Source organism: Hordeum vulgare, chromosome 3H, assembly GCF_904849725.1.
Source record: "Hordeum vulgare subsp. vulgare chromosome 3H, MorexV3_pseudomolecules_assembly, whole genome shotgun sequence".
Lineage (NCBI taxonomy): Eukaryota > Viridiplantae > Streptophyta > Magnoliopsida > Poales > Poaceae > Hordeum > Hordeum vulgare.
Genome location: NC_058520.1, coordinates 241,747,111 through 241,753,278, shown reverse-complemented (window position 1 = coordinate 241,753,278; position 6,168 = coordinate 241,747,111).

Here is a 6,168-nt window from a genome sequence, read left to right as displayed (position 1 = left end):
TAGGAATCTCGGTGGTACCAATACAATGATCTAGACGAGTTTCCAAATATCAGTGAGACCGATTTCAAACTAGGAAATTATGATTCTTCAAATCTTCTCAACAGAAAATTGGTCACTGAATCTCGGTGACACCGATGTGAAAGTTGGTGGTACCTAGATGTGAAAGTCATACCGTGGACTGCACTCAACATTTTCTCTGATATTTGATTGTAACAGCAATCTCTTCATTTCAAGAAATTCATCCTTTAGACTTGCAATTACTGATAGGAACCAGCCTCGATTTGATCTACATGCTTGTGTAGAATTGCATCTGTTTGTCGATCTTGTTTTGCTTCTTCCTCGGCCATTTGAAGCTTCGTTGATTTTAGCTTTCTAGTTCCTGGCATGCCCAAATCTGCGGCACTTGGTCCTAGAACTACACACCTGACATACCCATATCTCACATTTCCAAGTACATGCAAGAAGAGGTCACCTTACTTGATGTATCTTTCCAAAAGTTCTGGACACTCATTCTCCATAGCTTCTATCTTTTTATGCAAAGGCATAACATATGATTCATTAACACATTGGTAATGTAGAGTTTCTTCAACTAATAACTTCGATGCACAAAAGGTTGCTAAAAAACTTGAAATACTTACAAACATATTTTTGCTGCAACACTTGAAGGGGCACGAGTCCTCTTGCACTTGTGTGTTTCCATAAACACTTCATGTCTACGGGGGGTATCAATTATTCTTATGCTACATTAATTTCCAGGTAGTTAGATTACAATAATCTATAAATGGTGCAAAATAATTTGTGCAAGTAAGACTTATATGTACCATTTCATGAAAAACACGAGCATGACTTTTGCTTCCTGATGTATGCGATAGTTCCATATCTTTTCAGTTTTGTTTTCCTTGTTGGCTGTGTTTCTTCCCTGCTTCAGTTTTCCAAAAGCCAACGAGTTCTTCCCAATCTATTGGGATAACTCTATTATCTAGGACAACTTGCAGTTCCTCATCGGTCTTGTCATCAAAATACAAAGTCTTCAACTCTAACTTGAAATCCCTCCATTTCTTGGCACCGCTTCCCATGACCCAATACTTAAGTTTGTCATCCACAACATAGTACATCTGTTTTCAAGCATATGTAAATGTATCAAGCATGTGTGAATATAAAATGTAAGGGTGAAGTATTAGATAAATGGGCGCAAGTTATCAAGTATACCTTTAAGGTTGTCCGCGATTCAATTGTTCGCTCAACTTCAACCTTTCTCCAATCGGTGTGCCTAAGAGATATTTTACTTTTCACAAGTTTGGAGATGAAGTTCGAAAACTCTGAGACATTGTCCCCAACTGGTTGTCCATCTTCATTGTACTCTACACGAATTGGTAGCACTGTCCCCAATCTATCATACACATTTTGCATTCTAGTGCGCTTTTTGTCCTTATTCCCTTCCATTTACAGATCCAACTCATGGTCTAAGCATGGACGCTAGTTACTAGGATATCATACATTTAACTAATAATATATATGCATTAATATTAGAGCTACACACCTTCATGCTCTTGAATGTTGTCAGAAGGCATCTCTTCAACATCTCTAGTCAATTGGGACCTAAGGACTCGAGTTACTTCCACAATAGGCTTTTCTGCAATTCTCTACATATGAACAAACAAGATGATGTACAAAGTTGCCATGAACTTGCAACATAAACTCCTCAAAGAATGAACCAAGTTACCAAATGAAAGCATGGTATATGACCTTCTTGCTTTTAGTTTATCGCTGACTAGTTGGGCCTCAAATTTCTTCATTTGTATTTGCAAATATAAAGCGACCAATTCGTTCAAAATCCTCGTTGTTTATTATTCTAATTCTCGCTAGCCTCTCTTCCTCTTGTTCTTGAACATTGTCCTCGTCTCTTCACTTTTCCATTCTTTTTCCTAAAAAGGAAATTAAGGGCATATTAGATATGAAGTAGGTAAGCATGTAACTGTAAAATGGAAAGAAAAGACACACACTTTGTTTGCTGAGTTGCACAAACAAGTGTTCCATCTATATCTGTCCTACTATGAGGTATATTTCTAACATCAACGCTAAGATCTACATTGGCATCTAGATCAAGGATTGGTACTCGAGGTGCATCATGCTGGTCATAAACTTCATCTTCCGCTCCAAACATATCACAAAGGTCTCGTGGATGTGGTAAACTTCTAACAAAGCACCAATCTTTATCAAGATCGCCTTGCACATAGTGCACTTGAGTTGCTTGAGATGGCAAAATGAAAGGTTCATCACACTTGAGTAAATGCTTGAAGTTCACACGCGGGACACCCAAATCATCAACTTGAACCCACTTGTCTTCTAAACGGTTGTCAACCCAATCACATTTGAAAAGCACAATACTTCCTTTGTTCTTATAATTTAACTCAAGAATTCAGTTATCACGCCATAATATATTTTATTTCTGACCATAAGATTTTTCACTATCTTCACATGAGGAGAATGTAATTTGAGATACAAGAGAAACCCCACTACTTGGGATAGGTCTACCCTCAAGGACTTTGTGTGGAAATTGTACCCATCTATGGTATCGCTATTACACTTCCTTGCAGCTGAGAAGGGCCCGTTAGCTAAAGTTCGAGTCTCTTCAGAAACACCTTCGCCATTCGCTATTAGTTCTGCCAGGCGGGACTTAAGCCACTCATGGAAATTCTCATGCCGAGTGCGACTAATCTCTAACATAGTTCCATGGCCAATTGAAGACAAATAGGCATCACACTTGTTGCAGGAGTTAAGTATGACAAATATCGTTCATAGGATCAAATGATAAAAATTCTCAAAATGACATACCTCAAGTATGAATCTATGTTATCATAATTAAGCAAAACATATCGATGTGCTTGCAGGCATGACTTGTGATCCAAGGTCACTATATGCTTTCCAGCCAAAAATCGACCCTTGTTGGTAAAAAATGGCATAGTAGGTACTTGGGCTCGGGGGCATCATTACTGATTTTTCTATTAAATCTAGTCTCACATCCTTGTAAATAACGGGAACAGAGTGTAAGGGACTCATCAAATACATAGCCCTCTGCCATTGATCCCTCGGGTGGCTCTTGGTACGAACAAATCCCTTTAGCTTCATATTATACCTATATAATATATACCTAACATATATCAGATTATTTTGGAGATGGGGAAGAAACCATATGATACCAAGAAAATAGGTTTAGGGCTGAGCTTTCTATCGGATACATGTTGATGTACTTTACTGGGGCCCATAGCCTCACTTGGGTTGGAAGATGAACCATCAAGTGAACCATAAGATCACAAAATGATGGCAGAAATATGGGCTCAAGAATGCACAAGGTGTCAGCTATTTCTCCCTCTAGATTATCCATATCACTTATGGAAATGATAAGAGAATATATTTGCTTGAAGAATCTGCTGAAACGAACCAATGCAATGGCGACTTCCTTTGGCAATGTGTTCTGGATAGCTAGCGGAAGCAATTGCTGCAAAAGAATATGATCCTCGTGGTTCACAAACCTTGCACTTCTTGGTGGTTGTTTTCCCGGAAGGGTTCTTTCCAAAAACAGTCTTCATATTTTCAGCGAGGACCAAATTTCCTCTCCTGTAAGTGATACGGTGTTGCCTCTAACTCCATACCACCATCAAAGGAGTCCTCATCAAATATGTATTCATGGTTTGGATCAAGAAACCTTCGATGATTCATATAGAAATATTTCTTGTCTTCCTTCAACTAAAGAGAGCAAGTCTGTGAGCCACACAATGGACAACCAAATTCACCTGATGTTGAAATACCATATAGAGTGCATAATCATGGGAGATCATATGTCGTTGATAATACAACAGCATGGAGGTTGAAGGGTTTACCGGTCGAGGCATCATAAGTTCTAACACCCTCCTTAAATAGCAAGGTCAAATCATCAATAAGTGATTCAAGGAACACATCTATATCTCTCCCAGATGACTTACACCAGGAATTAGCAAACATAAGATGAAATTTTGTTGCTTCATGCACAACCAAGGAGGAAGATTCAACGAAATTGCTACAATAGGCCAAACACTATATGATGAATTCATTGTTCGAAATGGATTTAAACCATCTGCTGCTAAGTAGCCTCCTATTACGACTATCTTCAGCAAACTTAGGAAATTTGGCATCAAAGTCCTTCCAAGCAGATGCATCCGATATATGCCTTATTAGTCCATCTCTTTTGTGTTCTTGATCATGCCATTTGCAATCCTTTGCACTCTTAGGAGACACCAACAAGCGTTGTAGCCTCTTCTTTACTGGAAAATAACGAAGAATCTTCCTTGGTACCATGCGTACATGTTTTCCATCAAGGCTATTCTTTTCAGATTTCCATCACGAAGTTTTGCATGTAGGACAAATATCCTTATCAGCATGCTCCTTCCAAAATAGAATGCAATCATGCTGACATGCATGCATTTTTATATAACCAAGCTCAAGACATTTTTGTTGGAAATATGCCCTAGAGGCAATGATAAAATAGTTATTATTATATTTCCTGTTTCAACATAATCGTTCATTATCCATGCTATAATTGTTTTGAATGAAAGCATAGATACATGCGTGGATATATGGACAAAACAATGTCCCTAGCAAGCCTCTAGTTGGCTAGCTAGTTGATCAAGGATGGTTAAGGTTTCCTCATCATATGAAAGTGTTGTCACTTGATAACTGGATCACATCATTAGGAGAATCATGTGATGGACTAGACCCAAACTATGAACATAGCATGTGATCATGTCATTTTATTGCTATTGTATTCTGCGTGTCAAGTATTCATTCCTATGACCATGAGATCATGTAACTCACTAACACCGGAGGAATACCTTGTGTATATCAAACGTCACAACGTTACTGGGTGACTATAAAGGTGCTCTACAGGTATCTCCGAAGATGTACGTTGAGTTAGCATGGATCAAGACTGGGATTTGTCACTCCATGTGACGGAGAGGTATCTCGAGGCCCACTCGGTAATACAACATCACATACGAGCCTTGCAAGAAATGTGACTCAAGTGTAAGTCACGGGATCTTGTATTACGGAACGAGTAAAGCGACTTGCCGGTAACGAGATTGAAATAGGTATAGGGATACCGACGATCAAATCTCGGGCAGGTAACATACCGAAGGACAAAGGGAATGTTATACGGGATTATATGAATCCTTGGCACAGAGGTTCAACCGATAAGATCTTCGCGGAATATGTAGGATCCAATATGGACATCCAGGTCCCTCTATTGGATATTGACCGAGGAGTGCCTCGGGTCATGTCTACATAGTTCGCGAACCCGCAGGGTGTGCACACTTAAGGTTTGATGATGTCTTAGTATAGTTGAGTTATATGTGTTGGTGACCGGAGGTTGTTCGGAGTCCCGGATGAAATCACGGACGTCACGAGGGTTTCCGGAATGGTCCGGAAACGAAGATTGATATATAGGATGGTTTCATTTGGTCACCGGAAAGTTTTCACGCATTACCGGCACTGTACCGGGAGTGACGAATGGTTTCTGGGTATTCACCGGGAGGGGCCCACCCACTCGGGAGTGAGCCTAGTAACCCTAGGATGGCGCACTAGCCCTTAGTGGGCTGGTGAGGCCAGCCCAAGAGGGCTATGGTGCCAAAAGTGGAAAAAACCAAAGGAAAAGAAAAAACAAAGAAAGAGGGACGTGGGAAGGAAGGAGTGGACTCCTTCCCCCAAACCGAATTTGGTTGGGAGTCCACCTCCTGCCATCGGCCGGCGCCCTTGGGACTCCCTTGAGCCCCAAGGCTAGCCCTCCCCTCCTCCTATATATATTGGTAGTTTTAGGGCTTTTGGGACACAACTTTGCCACGTGCAACTCAAACCTATACCACGTAGTTCTTCCTCTAGATCGGATTTCTGCGGTGCTCGGGCGGAGCCCTGTAGGAGTAGATCATCACCACCACCGGCGTACCGGCACGCTGCCGGAGAACTCGTCTACTTCTCCGTATCTCTTACTAGATCAAGAAGGCCGAGATTGTCATCGAGCTGTACGTGTGTTGAACGCGGAGGTGTCGTCCGTTCGGCGCTAGATCAGAACGGATCGTGGGAAGGATCATGGGATGACGGTGATTTGAATCACGAAGCTGTACCACTACATCAACCGCG